We start from the raw sequence: 15,074 nt of genomic DNA, 5'->3' as shown, positions 1-15,074 counted from the left end.
TCGAACGATGCCAAGGCTTCTACTTTGTTATATATGTAGAATATTTCGTTCAGTTACACACCCTGAACAATAGTATATGCATTTCTTTACGCCGCCGCTGTATAAAGCACAGGCTTCTGCTTATACTACATATATAGCGCATAAATGAGCGTTCAAATGGAGATCAACTCCAAATCGCCCATGCGATTCCTTGACCGCTCCTCGTTCAAGATTCTGCTTGACGAATGAAGCCCCTATTGGAAAGGCTTCGCTTTTTGGCAAAATGCTCTTTACGTAAAGACTAAGTTAATTACGTATGGCCTGGTTATGGCCCAGGGTTCCTGCAACCTTGATGGATGCAAAGTACGCACAACGGTGTGCATCCATTTCCCCGAATTAAGCGTGGCGATTTCCTACCAAAGAGGGGAGATGCCGCTGAAATGGATAAAAGAAACGCACGCTTTCTCCGTAAAAGAGAGGAAGTGCTGCTGAAATTTCTGAAGAAGCTAAGAATAGCTCAGAAAGAACGTAGCAGGATACTCTGACATATAGCAGAGTGCTACCCAGTTCATGGTTTGCCCTCTACAACGTAGAAGGGTTCGTCGCACCACTGCCGGTAGAGCAGGGGAGGTGCTGACGAAATGGTCGGCAGAAGAGCTGCCGGAACCAATGGAACGGCATAATGATGTCCGTTGATGGAACGATGCCAGATCGGCTCGTATCTTTGTGCCTGCAAGGGCACCTTGCTCGTAAGGGCCGCTGAGCCGGAGTAGAGGTTGCGCCTTGGCTAGGTTTGGACTCGTTGCGTAAAAATACGCCGAGTAGCTGATCTATCTAGATCGAGTCATATGCATGCTCATTGAGAACGGTTACACAACCAGACTCGTAAGGGCCGAAGAGCCAGAGTGTGTTGTTTCCACCCAAAGAGGTGTGATGCTCGTGGTGGCCGAAGTGCCAAAGAGCGGTGTTCTGCATGCATATGAATAAGACTTAAGGTCGCACATACCCCGCGGTTGAAGATCGTGTTAGGGGTACCCCCTCAGTAATGACTGTGTTGGGGAAGACTGAATGGGGTCGGGTACATACTCCCGTAGTGCTAAAAGCACGGGCTGCCTAAATGGCATGCAGATTCTGTCCAAGTAATTGTAAGACTGGCAGACCCCTTCAGGAATTATGCTCACTGTGGAATGACAGTGATGGTACAGCCTTGAGTGACATGTATTTTACTTTGGACCTGATAGAGTCCACGATGGCCTCAGTCACTCATGGGTTTTGGGGTCGTGGTTATCCTTAAGATCTAAGGATTGAACCCAACTACTGCAAGTAGAGGATGCATCCGAATATGGGCCTAGTAGGATTCTCCCAGTTGAAACACACTGCCCTACTATGGATAGGGTCAACAGGCCTCTGGGGTATCTAAAATACATAGAATAATCAACCCCCAGAACATCGCGTTGATGCCCGGACAATAGCTCTACCTGCGTACCAAAGGCGGGAGCGGTTAATTATCAAACAATGCATTAGTTCTAGGTACAACGATGCTTTGAATGTATGAGTGGATGACGTGTTGAGTCAGTCCTGCATAACCTTTGTGAAGGTGTCATGTTCGGTATACTACTGGACCGACTGGGCGAAGACCCGTGTTGTATCCGCACGACTAAGCGAAACTCGAGGAGTTGTCCTTAGATGCGTGGGATACGGATGTGCCAAGTATGAAGACTTGAGCTAGACATCACTTTGAGACCCGAAAGAGGTCATGGCTAAGTCATGGAGACTTAAGCGGCTATTCAAATCACAGCCCTGAAAAGGCTTGCTCTAAGTCATGAAGACTCGAGCGGATGTTCAACTCATAGCCCTGAGGAGGCTCCTGCGATATACGCTAAGTCTTGGAGGCTTGAGCGTCGTTATTGCGCATTGCGACCCTGAGTGGTCATTATCGTACTTGAGTTGAATGGTTACATGATTGCATGCTTACCAGACCATCAGTGGTTCTGACCCCGTTTTATGGGGATTTCAGGTGTTGGACCTGCGTGGCGATATGCGGAGCAAGGCGGCATCGAGTTCCAGGGTTTCTCTAGACAGAGTTGTACTGCTTCCTTTTTATTGAATCTACACTGCTCTCCTAAGCAGTAGTGTTGTAATAAACATATGTTTTCGATAAAATGGAACACTTTGGTGGTCAATGAGTTGCTTGGCCACATACCTGCAACGTGCTTGGAGTTTTCTAAAACTGACGACTCATTATCGTCTGATTCCGCTGCTAAAAGCTTTTCTAAGTTCCGCTGCAAAGAAAAAAAAAAGAAATTCATGAAAATTTTAACTTAGCTTTGTTTTGGAAATCCGGGGCGTTACATCGACATTCTATGGGTTTGTAAAAAGGTAACTAGAGTCTTTTCAAAACCTTTATTATATTTGTTTTCTTTGTGTAGCCGATTTTCATGTTTTTGTCTTTTTCCTATATTTGAAATCATTTCTTTAAAGATGGTAACTAGAGTCTTTTCAAAACATATTATATTTGTTATGTAGCCGATTTCATGTTTTGTCTTTTTCCTATATTTGAAATCATTTCTTTAAAGAAGGTAACTAGAGTCTTTTCAAAACATATTATATTTGTTTTTCTTTATGTAGCCGATTTCATGTTTTGTCTTTTTCCTATATTTTTTTTCATGTTGTCTTGTATATGATGTAAGGTACAATTATTACATTTTGAAATCATGTCAAAATACATTTTTCATAAAGGGTTGTAAGAAGGTACAATTATTAGTTTTCAAGAAGGAGCTTTTTGAAACTATCGTATACTTTTATGATATAGCTTTTATGAATGAGTATGTAATATGCAATATGCATGTTCCATAAGGTTCTGTTACATATGACTCTAAAGAAGAAAAAAATCTTCATCTTGAGGTAGCCGATCTATTCAGTTGATCTTTAGGAATGCATGGCTCATCAAGCTTTTTCTTCAAGGAGTATGATTGCACCATAGTTGTACTTGAACAAGAAGTCTCCATCCTTTTTGGGTGAGATATCCTTGCATCAAATACTCGTTAGATTTATGGCAAAACATATTCAGTCATAATATAACATTTTTCAAGAGGACATATTATCATATCATATAAAATCAAATCCGACAGTGTATCATATTATGTGACATCAAAACAGAGTTTCTCAACAATGCCTCTGTTGTTTATATTTGTGCAAAAGATAGAAACTTGTGATATTCCTTCACTTTGCACTTAGCACATCCTGACACTGTTATTGAGTAGTGCGTACCCTAAGGAGGTACATTGCTTGAGGCATTGGAAAGCGCATTAGATTCACTTACCTCATGAGATAAAAGGATAGAAATTGAACACCATAGGGTATAAATGTTGAAATGATTCATTGTGGGCTCAGTTGGAGTCTTCGGGCAGTGGCCTTTGTGTGGAGTGGACTCTTGTGCATTATACCCTAAACAGAAAATGAAATAATATGGTGTTTTGACTGTTTTCACGAGCAGTGTGCTCCGTTGGCCGTGTGAGGCTGAGCACGTTGATGGGCAGGCCAAGTCCTCGTTTTGCGTACCCCGCGGAGACCACGAGGCAGATTCCTCGTTGTGAGGTATGATTGAACTTGAGCCTTAAGAAAGATAAACCTGCTTCGCCCCATTCACAAAATGATTCACCTTGGGAGAGGGTGGATGGTACAACCCTGAGTGACTCGTCGTTACTACGACATGTGTTTTGATAGGAGTTGTAGCGTTCCTTAGGCCTCCAGTCACTCAGAGTCAGGGAGGTCGAGGTACCTTCTTAGGGCCTCACTACTGCAGTAGTACGGATTGCAATTCTTTGCCTATGCGAGTGTTTTCTTTTAGCTGTGTGCTACTCGCATATGGTTGACTCGATCTGTAGCTTCCCCGGTTACCACAGCATAAGTTGAAATAACAGACGCCGGGTGCATGTCTCACAGAATGCGAGGTTCCTTCGCGTACCCGAAGGAGTAATCAGAAGAACTTAAAGACTAACCAAATAGCTGACATACTGTAGTTGCTATTTTACGTGTTCTGTAGATTCTACTTCAGTTACTTTACTTGTTTCAGCTGTTACTCGGTTACCTTACTTACACGACACTGGTTACAGTTAGTTATTGCGTGAGTACTTGCTCTACTGTTTCTTCAGTGTTACTTGGTAGTTGACTAGTACTTGTCACTTTACACTTATCACTTGTTAGCTTACTTTCAGTTCCTTGTGAGTTGATTATATATCTGCTTGTGGTTGCTTCTTCACCACCTCGCAAGAGGACTGACCCCGTTTTATGGGGATATAGGTGACGAACAGGTATAGTGCGGATGCGATGACACACGGTAGAGGCTCGGGGGACCCACACACTTGACCTGCAGTTCCTGTACCTGGTGGTCTCTTTTTTTGCGGGGTTTTGGTTATTTATTGGGATGTAGTCCCTGTTTTGTACTTTTATACTTACACTTTGTAAACTCTTTAGACCGTTGGGATGTTTTCCCCTTTTTTCTTACAGCTACACCTTTTGTGCACACCGTTGGTTACACTGTTTTCACTTGTTGCACCCATCTGTGGTGGCCTCCCAAACTTGCGGCTTTGTTGTTTTCCCCACACTTGCTTTCCGCTGATTTTCTACTTAAACCCTTGAACTCTTCAAAAATAAAAATTCACTGAAAATTTCAAGGTTTTTTCAAGGTCCGGGTTTGGGGCGCCACATCGGGTGTGGTACTGGGCTTAACTTTAATCTTTCTGAGCAGATCATCCAGTACTTGCTGATGCTTGCGGGAATTCTTGGCCAAGTCAAAAATTGAAATATTGGACAGAGCAGTCAAAGGCTTTTGACTAGAAGTTTCTCCTTTTTTTGGGATGGATTTGAGAAAATGTTTTGGGAACCCTGAAATTTTACTGGCCGTTGTAGGAAATATTTCGAATGGCTCCGCTGATACTTTTAGCTTATCAAAAGCTGAAATTATGTCCACCATTTTGGTGGCTGGTGCTGCTTGTCGCAGTACTGAAACCTAAGGTTGAACTTGTAGATCTTGTACAGAACATGGCTTGATGTGCTCATGAGGTAGGAACGGCTGTTCAGATACTACTACTATGGTGTGTGAAGGAAAGGGCTGTTTTAGGATGTCCATTTTCTCTTTTTCATCTCCTTCCACTAAAAGATTTTTATCAATAAGATCTTGCACAATGTTTTTGAGAACAAAGCAGTTCTCAGTGTTGTGTCCCACTGTCCTGTGGAACTTGCAAAACTGATCTTTCCATTTCCCCATGGGCACAGGGGGATCGGCCAATCTAGGCAACTTAACCATCTCTTTTGACAACATATACTCGAGCACATCTTCGAGTGATTGGTCAAAAGGAGTAAATTTTCTATCTTAAATACATCCTTCATGTTTGACTTTCTCACGCAGTTTCGACCCTTGATCCTGCTGAGGAGGCTTGCTATATTGAGGGGCATGCTTTCCTTTCTGATCACCTTTATTGTTTGAATTGCCTGCATCATAGCAGTAATCTTTCTTCTGCCCTTTATACTGATTTCGGTTGTTGTTGTTGTTGTTGTTGTTGGCAGAATAGGTGAAGTGAGCCTTTTTCTTCTGCTCACCTTGAGGGTTGTTTTTAGAAAAAGTGAAGCCTTCATAGACTCCATTCTCCACACTCAGCTTGAGCCATTCGGCTCGTTCGGTCAGCTCAATAAAGGTACGGGATGGTGCAGTAGAGATTAATCCTCTTAATGATTGCAAAAAGTTGTTGAGGATCAATGATAGAGCATGCCTTTCTAAAATAGGATCTCTCATTTTGTTACAGTCTGACCTCCATCTATGAATAAAGTCCAGCGCCTTTTCATTCTCGTTCTGCCTCAAATTGCAGAGATGGCTTAGTGTTGGGAGTGCCTCTGTGTTAAACAAGAAGCGTTCAATAAACAGATTTACAATTTTGTCGAACTCCTTGAGCTCGATTGGATTGATATGCTCCACATACCATTTAGCTGCAACTCCTTCCAAGCTGCAGGGGAAGCATAGAAACAGTGCTCTGTTGTCTCTCTTGAACCTCGAGCACTCAACAAAGAAAGTGGCGAGATGAGCTTTTGGGTCGTCAGAACCATAGAACTTGATGAATTTACGAGGAAGGTTTTCTAGGTCTTCGTCACCTTCTAAGCCATCATAAAAGTCCTCACTGGTGAAGACTTTCCTGCCCTTGTCACGGGCTTGCAGATCCTTAACAACTCTGGCCATTTCTCTGAATTGTGCTTGCAAGGGCGCTTCTGCGACCTGACTCTTTGATTTGCGGCTTTTCCTTTGTTCTTGGCCCCGTTTCTGAAATGTCGGAGGCACTTCATACTCTTTATCGGTGTCTTCGATTGAGTTTGTTCCGTCTGAGATCTCTTCCGGCTGAGCTTGCTTTCTGGAGGCCTTCTTATCCCTGTGACTATGGAACTTCTCTCTGAATGGATTTCTTTTTTAGTTGGTCCCAGGCTGCTCATTCATCATCTTATTCATCATTTTTTGAAACATGACATACATTTGCGGGTCTATGACATCATCCTCTTGTTGCTGCTCTTGACTCCTCTCGGATCGCGGGGAGCCCATCTCTTCTTCTGAGGCCGACGAGTACTGAGATGTCATTGTTCTTTTGCTTGATCTTGTCCAAACCATCAAATGCTATAGATGCTCTCTGCAGGGCAAAGACCTGATTAGATTATGAAGGAATTGGTTTTTGGAAGAAATATTTGCTGAAAATATGGTAGACAATTTGAAAAAGATATCTTATTACTAGGGACTGAGTCGTCACGAGAATCACGACAATTGTGTTGTCATTCTTTTTGCAAGAGAAATAAACAACAAAAATGTGCCTTGTTACCTAGGCGAGGTCGTCAAACCGCAATAGAAAGAGAGAATTTTATTGGAATGAGAAAATTGAACTTTTATTGATCTTGGCAAAGAGGTGGAGGACTGTGATCATCGCAAAAAAATTTCCTCTCGTAATATTCTCTCTCTTCCTTCTCTTTTCCTTTCCAACCTCTATTTCCTCCTTTTGAAGGGAGAAAGATAAAAGACAGAAAGAAAGAGAGAAGAGAAAAGAAAGGAGAGAAGAGAAGATGAATTCTTTTGCGGGTCTCACTTGACCTTAATTTGAAAATATTTGAAATAACTCACCTCCGTTTTTGAAATATTTGCAGGAAAACTGAGAGACGGGATCCGCTCGTCGGTACGAGGTTCGACCGTTCCTGGCGCCTTTACCAGGGGTAATCGAACCAAGGGTCGAATTAATGCCTTTTGCTTTGCTAAGAAATTATCTAAGAAATCATTCTAAGTCTAGATGCACAAAGAATCATGTTTGTGTAAATGCAAAGATGTATGCTCTTTTTGAAATATTTTTGAAGAATTCCCAAGTGTTTCTGAGATGAATCTGATAAAGTGAAGAAATGATTTTAACTTAGAACTTAGGATTAAATCTCTAAGTTTTTAGAATAATCAAGAGCTTGGGAATATAAATCTGGATTTGGAAAATGATCTTTGAAACTTTGAGATAAAAGGAATTTTCAAAGTCATAAAGGGACTTTGAATCAGAATAGAAATGAAAATGGAATTGAATCAGGAGAAAAGGTGGAATTTGGGAAAAATTGAATAAAATTGAGAAATGGAATTGATTTTAGAAGTTTGGAATTTCAAGAAGAAATCTGAATCCAAGATCTGGACTCTGAATAGAGTTCAAAGCTGAATTTTGAATTTAGGATATGAAATGGAAGCTTGAGTTGAAATCTGAAATGAAAATGGAATTGGTTTTAAGAATTGGAATTAAAGTGGAATTTGGATTTGGAATTTTGAATGGAATTGGATTCAAGATTTGGAATCCAAGATGGTATTTGGATCTGAAATCTGAGATCCAAGATAGGGTGGGACTCTGGATCCTAAATGGAATTGGATCTGAAGTCTGAGATCCAAAGTAGAATTGGATTCTGGATCCTAGAATGGATTTGGATATGAAGTCTGAGATCCAAAGTAGAATTGGGTTTTGGATCCTAGAATGGAACTGGATTTGAAGTTTGACATCCAAAATAGAATGAGGATCTAGATCCTAAGTAGAATTTGGATCTGTAGTCTAAAATTCAAAGTAGAGCTGGTTCTGGATCCTAGAATGGATTTGGATCTGAAGTCTGAGATCCAAGGTGAAATGGGATTCATACTTGGAAATCTGGATCCAAGTTGAGATTAACTTTGGATTTGGGTTTTGAAAAGTCCAAATGGGACTTTTGAATATGGATCTGGGTTTTGAAAACCCAGATTGAATTTAAAATTTAGGAAAGGTAAACTTTTGAGATTCAGAATCAATCTAAAACTATGGTTTTTGAATTTGAAGATAAGAAGATGAACTTGATTTTGAGAGTGAATCAAAAGATTTCAAAGTTTAAATGGAACTTTGAATTTTGAATTGAATTGAAATTTTGGAGTTTGAAAAGTGGTTTTGAAATTCCAAAGTCAAATTGGACTTTGAGATTGAGATAGAATTGGAATAGAAATAGAAGCTTGAAAAAGATATTCACAATCACTTGGGTTTTTGAAAAGGAGTTTTTGGAAATATGATGCAATTCTATCCTATATGATGAATGAATTTGAATAAGTTTGAAATTGGAATTTGAAAAGCTATTTCATTCTTTAAATGAATTAAAAATGAGGTTGAAGATATAATATATCCCTGACTATGGTCATTGGATATATTATATAATAATCACATTTAAATTCAAGTGAAGAATGCAATACATTTTTGGTGCTTTTATAGAATTTAAAATGAAATTAGTTCTCAATATACCCTGACTATGGCCATTGGTATATATGTTGAATTAATTTTAGATTAAATTCTAATAAAAGAGGAAAATATTTAAAGAAATTATGATAATTTTGAAAGTGGATCCAGTGTTATTTTGTAAAAGATAAAAATGCTAAGTTTTGTCCACACCCTAACTATGGCCATTGATGTGGATCATCAACTTAGCATCAATTACCTCTTATGAAATGGTGCACGTGCCATTCGTGTTTCATCATTGTGAGAATTGGAGAAATGAAGGCAAAATGCATGAGAACAAGCAATTTATAATGTTTACAATGCTCATCCATTCTACCTAAAGCAGGAAATGTAAATTCTCATTCAAATCTAGCTATTACAACATGTAAGATCAATTTTACAACCCCCAAGTAGTGATATCTTTCACACATTCCCTGCAAAACAAAGTTATCACGAGGCAAGTAGAAAAGAAAGATTGAAAACTAACCATACATATGTGTGTTTCCAAGGGCTGAATGGAAAACATTGTGCATCTCAGAATGTATTGATAACATCCTAAATTAATGGCAATTTAAGTGAGATAAAGCACATATAGCAGGCCACCCCAATGGGAAAGCATGTATGGTGATTGAGAATAAATGTATAATAAACTCATGGAAGCCTTACCTGCAGAAAAATGTATATTAGTATGCATCAAACATTAATCCCAAATACATATAATCCCTAAAAAAAAAGATCAGATATCGAACATATCAGATGCTTTCATGTTATATCTACATGCTGGCTGATGGATCAGGGTTTTATAACAAAACTCTGTTTAATATTATAGCAGGGTGCTATAGATAGGTATTGTGAAAGAGATGCTGGGCAGTGGACATGAAGAGTGTAACAGGTGGAGGGTTTGAGCTGGAGCCTGCTAAGATAGAGGTGGTAATAAAATATATTCATGTTGTGCAGGTAGAGAGCCTCCATCATCATCGGCTTCTTGAGCTCCAGGATGTTACACTTTGACAGCAGTAAAAGAAAGTTGGTGTTGTGTGTGATATGATACTTAAGTAAGCATTATAGTCCATAAGATGCCATGCCTGTAAAAAAAAAAAATTTGTGAATGTGGCTGTGACTAAAAGGTCAATCAGGTCATGTTCACCTGAGATGTTAAATGATGCATGGATGTTATCAGTTCTGTGTTTGAACTGGTAATTGTGCAAAAAAAAAATGTTGTGTTGATAAATAAAGAGCAAAACATCACGGGCCAGACATATACAAGGTGGATTCAAGTCTACCACCACTGAATATACAGGAGGTTGCTTCAACGATCGAGAAAACTTCTTCATCAGAAAATGCTCTTGGGATCTATATGCGATGTCTGTGAATCTGAGTTTTGAAAATTTGATGGCTTCAATAGGCAGCAAATGCTCGTATTGTTGAAACTTGAGGGAGCTTTACATGCTGCCCTTCTTACGCCCTTTACCCTTAGGCCAGAGGGTTCATGACAACCTGATTTAGTGTCCACTGATATCAAAAATCATCCATCGCCAGATTGAAAAATCTGGTGTAGCCAGCTATATTCATATTTTGGACTCAACATGTTGAGAGTGAAATAAAAGCAAAACACCAATGGCAGGCTTTTGAAAAACAGGGGGGGGACTTTCCCCGCAGCCTTAGGACTGTCATGCTATGTTGGTAATCCTAACAGCCTAACGCTTCATAGCAATGACTACTACTGCTGCAAGTATTTTTGCAGTAGCTGGAATTGAAGTTTTAAACAGATAATGCTCCTAACAGAGTTTTGTCCATGTGGCAAACAAAAGGAATAGGCTTCCCCTCTTTAAACCTGCAAGAGATCCAGGATTTCCAGCAGTAGACGACATACATGAAGGCTCTAAATGTGGTGGATTTACCTCTGACTAGGAATTGTTTGGGCAATCTGGAAGATGTTTGTGCATCAGAAGTGAAGGTGGATGTTTAAGTAATTGAAAGCACCGTTGGTGGCTACTATGTCAGGCTGAAGGCTCACGAATGGTAATGACATTATGAAGGTAAGGCATGTGTCCATATGCTGGATGGGTGAAGAAAAGGGAAAACAGGGTGTAGATATGCTTCATGGGTGCAGATCCAGTGAATAGCCGTAGGCAAATGAAGTGCGTATACACATTTACAGTTCAAACTCTCACATTGTTGCCGCTAACACCTTATTGAACTTGGGCGCCATTTTTTTTTTTAAATATCATCTGTCAATGTCCTACAATGACTGGAGGTTTCATCAATTCCCAGCCCCCAAAATTATGGAAAACACCTATTTGTATGAAATCACCGAAAGGACAAATGTACCTACAAATTTAAATGAGGATTTGGGTTCTGATTTGATCTGGTTGTCTTTGTAGGCACCGAACATAAATCCTGCTGTTATGGTAGTTACTGCTTTTGAATTTACCACCTTCAAAATAAAATAATAATAAATTTTTTTTTTTATCACAAATAGCAATGTTAATTGCCTGAGTAACTTCTTACAATCATTGCAACTGCCTTCCTAAAACCCCTGCAAAGTTTTGGGCTACATCCTCAGAAAGTGTTGGAAATAATATCTTCAACAAAGTCCTTTTAAACACTCAATGGATGTGTTATGGTAAGTGTTGTATCTTCAGCAATATTGCTGGGGGAAAGAGCCTTGATCGACCCTAATTAAACTGTATCTTCAGAAGCATGAGCCAGGAAGCCTGAGAAGTGTTATTTGTCCAAATTTGCCAATGAAATCCTGTTCTTCATATGCTTCCCTAATCAAATCACTGGAACAAATAATGTTGTCTGAATATCCTTCTATCACCTTTCAACATACCTCTCTTGGTTATTCACGCCACCTCCTCATGCCGATAAGCCAGTTTGCTTTTGCTGGAAAGGAAAACGCAATTACAGAGGAGAGGCTGCTTGGCGAGCTTAGTAAAAAAAAAAAAAGTAACATGATGAAAGATGGGAGGACTTAGAATATAGACAATGCCACTGGTAAGTGAAGAGGGGATACGGCTGAGGCACGGGTCTGCTGTAAAATTGAGAGGTGAGCGTGAAGATGTAATAGTTGAAATGAGTGGACTTTAAAGACCACCCTCATGCTGAAAACTGGTGTCATACCCAAAAAGAGGCAATACCCACAAGTCCGTAATCAGATCTTATTGATCTCTGGGATTTGAGCTACAGCAGCAGCCTAAGATGCTCAAACCTGAATCCAGCAGACGTTATGATGCAAATTCTTACCTCTCCCAATTGGCATATGGGTTGATGCCCAATATAACCAGGGATCCTCAGATCTCTCCTAATGACCAGCGATAAGAACTGGACAACATTGGTTTACAGATATATGACACAGAATTACAAAGGAGAAGGGAAGGAAGTTGATTCAGAACTATAGGTAGTGATAGCTATTACAAATCTTAAAATCCGACAAGAAAGTATTCTAAACAAAATATGACCATAAAATGCTAGATTCCAGTGAAGAACAAGAGAGAATAGATTAAAAAAAAATGAATGATCCTTACATAGAATTGTTAGAACACAGAAGATCATCACTGAGAAACTTATAGGAAAGCCCTTCTCGTAACAACTATGGATCTGGCTTTATGCTTGAACAGAACATTTCTATGGTAAATACTGCTCAGGATCTTATAATGAAACAATCATGGGTTATGAGAAAAAAAAGATACCATGAAAACAGAGGTATTATAATGCATCAAGATTGTGATGGCAAATGAAGCATTATATCCTTTAAATGGGCAGAAATCATAGATAAAGTGAGAATGCATGTAGGAGTAAAAATACTCCATTACTGTGGAAATAGGTGGGTCGGCTCTGCTATATGCAGGTCGACCTTCCCTTTTCTGCTCAAACCAAATAAAGTGAAGAGGAACGAAACAGAAAACATGGTAAACAAAGGAAAATTTATACAGGAAACAAAAGAATGTGGGAAACGATAACTCTTACCTTGGTTATTTTGGATATTTGGATTGTCCTCTCAGCCGATTCAAGGGGAAGCCACCAGGATGAGAAGAGTAAAAGAAGGTGAGTCCCAGAAAATCGATGATCTGCCTGAAGGAAATGGATACTGATAACGGCTAGAAGCTTGTAGAGAGACTTGGCAATGGATCAGTATTCACTAGGGGAAGAAGGGATGCCTCGCAAAGGAGACCGAGGTCTCTTTTTAAGGAGAGCGTGGAAGGCTCCAGAATGGGAGGTGGTTGAAGATTGAAGGTGGAGAGGAAAGCCTGTTGTTGCCGATCGAACGACAGAGAAAGAAGGAAAGTGGCGCGGGAAGAGTTCGTTAAAATTTTTCCCTATTTCAAAAAGGTGGTTCCCCTTTTAAGAATTTTCTGAAAAATGGTTAAGGAATGAGGTTTTTGGTAAAAATGGCTTCAAAAGCTTGAAAATCATCCGTTTTCTTTGTAGCTTTTCTTGATTTTTCGGTTTTTATGTTATTTTTCTATTTTTTGTATTTTTAGAATAAAATCCTAAAGCTTTACGAGAAATCAAAGATTTAAAACTAATTTTTTGTGTTTTTGTAAAATATTTACAAAAGGGAATTTTTCTGAGCTATTTTGAGAAAATTTCTTCAAAAAATGGATTTGTGTCTGAATTTTTGAGAAATATTCGAGGTTTATAACTTCAAACTGAGAAATATAGGGTCGAGGATCCAACAGAGTGCCGGATAAGCCGCCCGAGCCTTTCAAAAATCATAATTTTTTTGGTATTTTTGTGATTTTATTTTGGAAATCGGACAACGGGGCTCAGATTTGGATTTAAAATTCTGAGATCAGACCCGGAGTTGAATTTGAATATATCAATGTGGAATTTTAATTCCGAAAATCTGAAGAATAATCAAAATTTAGCTTTGGTTTTCTCAAAAAATAAAACCAGGGGCAAAAAGGTCATTTTTACAATTTTTTGAAAAATTTGGGGTGTTCACAGATGCCCCTCTTTGCTACTAAGCCGGTTGAAAGCCGAGCTTAGTGGCAAAGATAACACTCCAAATTTTGAAAATGCCCCAGTTAGTAGATCTGAACTGGGTGTGGAAGAATTTATTTGGGAAATATGGCTTTTCAGGCTTAAAACCTTATCCTGAATGGTTTTGAGGAGACGAAATCCTCGAAGATGATATGATTGAGTAGAAAATGAGGAAATCGTGATGGGACTTTAGATGGAAATTCTGAAATGATGGGAAATGAGAATTTTGATCAGGTCTCATGGGTGAGACCAGATACTCTTATCGGAATGATTCAGGTTTAGCCCTTAACCTGGGTGGGACGAAAATATATCGAGATGAATTTGAAATGAGGAAAGGAATACACAAGGACTTTGATGGGACATTTTGGAAAATGCCTTGTGAAATGAAGCTCGAGTAGGAATCCTATCCTGGATGGATATACAAAGCATGGGTTCCTTGATGGGAAGAGTCATGGTGGGACTGGAAGAAAACACCTCGTCAAAAACGAGGAATCTCATTGGAATGTGACTCAGGTTTAACCCAAACCTGCAAGGAAGATACCTCGCGAAGCGAGGTTCCGGGTTAACTCTTAATCTGGATAGGAAATCTACCATATGGGTTTCTCAAAAATGGAGAAAGCACGATGGGACCTTCAGAATTTGGACGAACAAATCCGAGAGGGGTTTTTGCGAAAGGAGGAAATATAGAGTCCCTAAAGCTTTGAAAAGGAGAAGAAATAAGGCGTCTCATTGCTGAGACTGAAATAGCTTTTGAAATTAATGATCTTTCGCAAATGGTTCAGGTTTAACCCTTATCCTGAGTGGGGGTACCACACGGAATCCTCGACTGAAGAAACCGCGATGGGACAGGAAGAGATACTTCAACTGAATGAGGCAACTCTTCTAGAAGATATAGACAACGCTAAGTTGCATAAAAAATGGATATTGAATGTTTATTTCATTTTTGAAATAGCTAGAAAATTCTGCCAATAAGATAAAATTGTAGTTGTTTCAAACACTTGAAAATGTGCACGTATGTGCGAAGATATTCCCTCTTTTACCTAGAGTATTTCCTCCAATGATGTTAAGTCCTCAGTTCTAAGAGTCAAATTCAAAATTTTATCACTGATGATTTTCTTCAAGGAAGCTATCCATTTCCCTGATATGAGAAGTGAAAGAAATATTCTTAATTTCATAAAAACAGGAAATGAAGAGATATTGATAAAAGAATTTTGCATGAGAAAAGCTGACTTCTGACAACTTTGGCAGTTTGATATCTGGGCGTTTTCCCTACGATGATCTTTTTGCACTCTTTTTGAGTCATTGGGCTTTCTCGGTTTTTCACAT

The sequence above is a fragment of the Nuphar pumila genome, chromosome 6 (assembly GCF_984573655.1).
Source record: "Nuphar pumila chromosome 6, dmNupPumi1.hap1.1, whole genome shotgun sequence".
Lineage (NCBI taxonomy): Eukaryota > Viridiplantae > Streptophyta > Magnoliopsida > Nymphaeales > Nymphaeaceae > Nuphar > Nuphar pumila.
Note: the sequence above shows the minus strand (reverse complement) of the source record.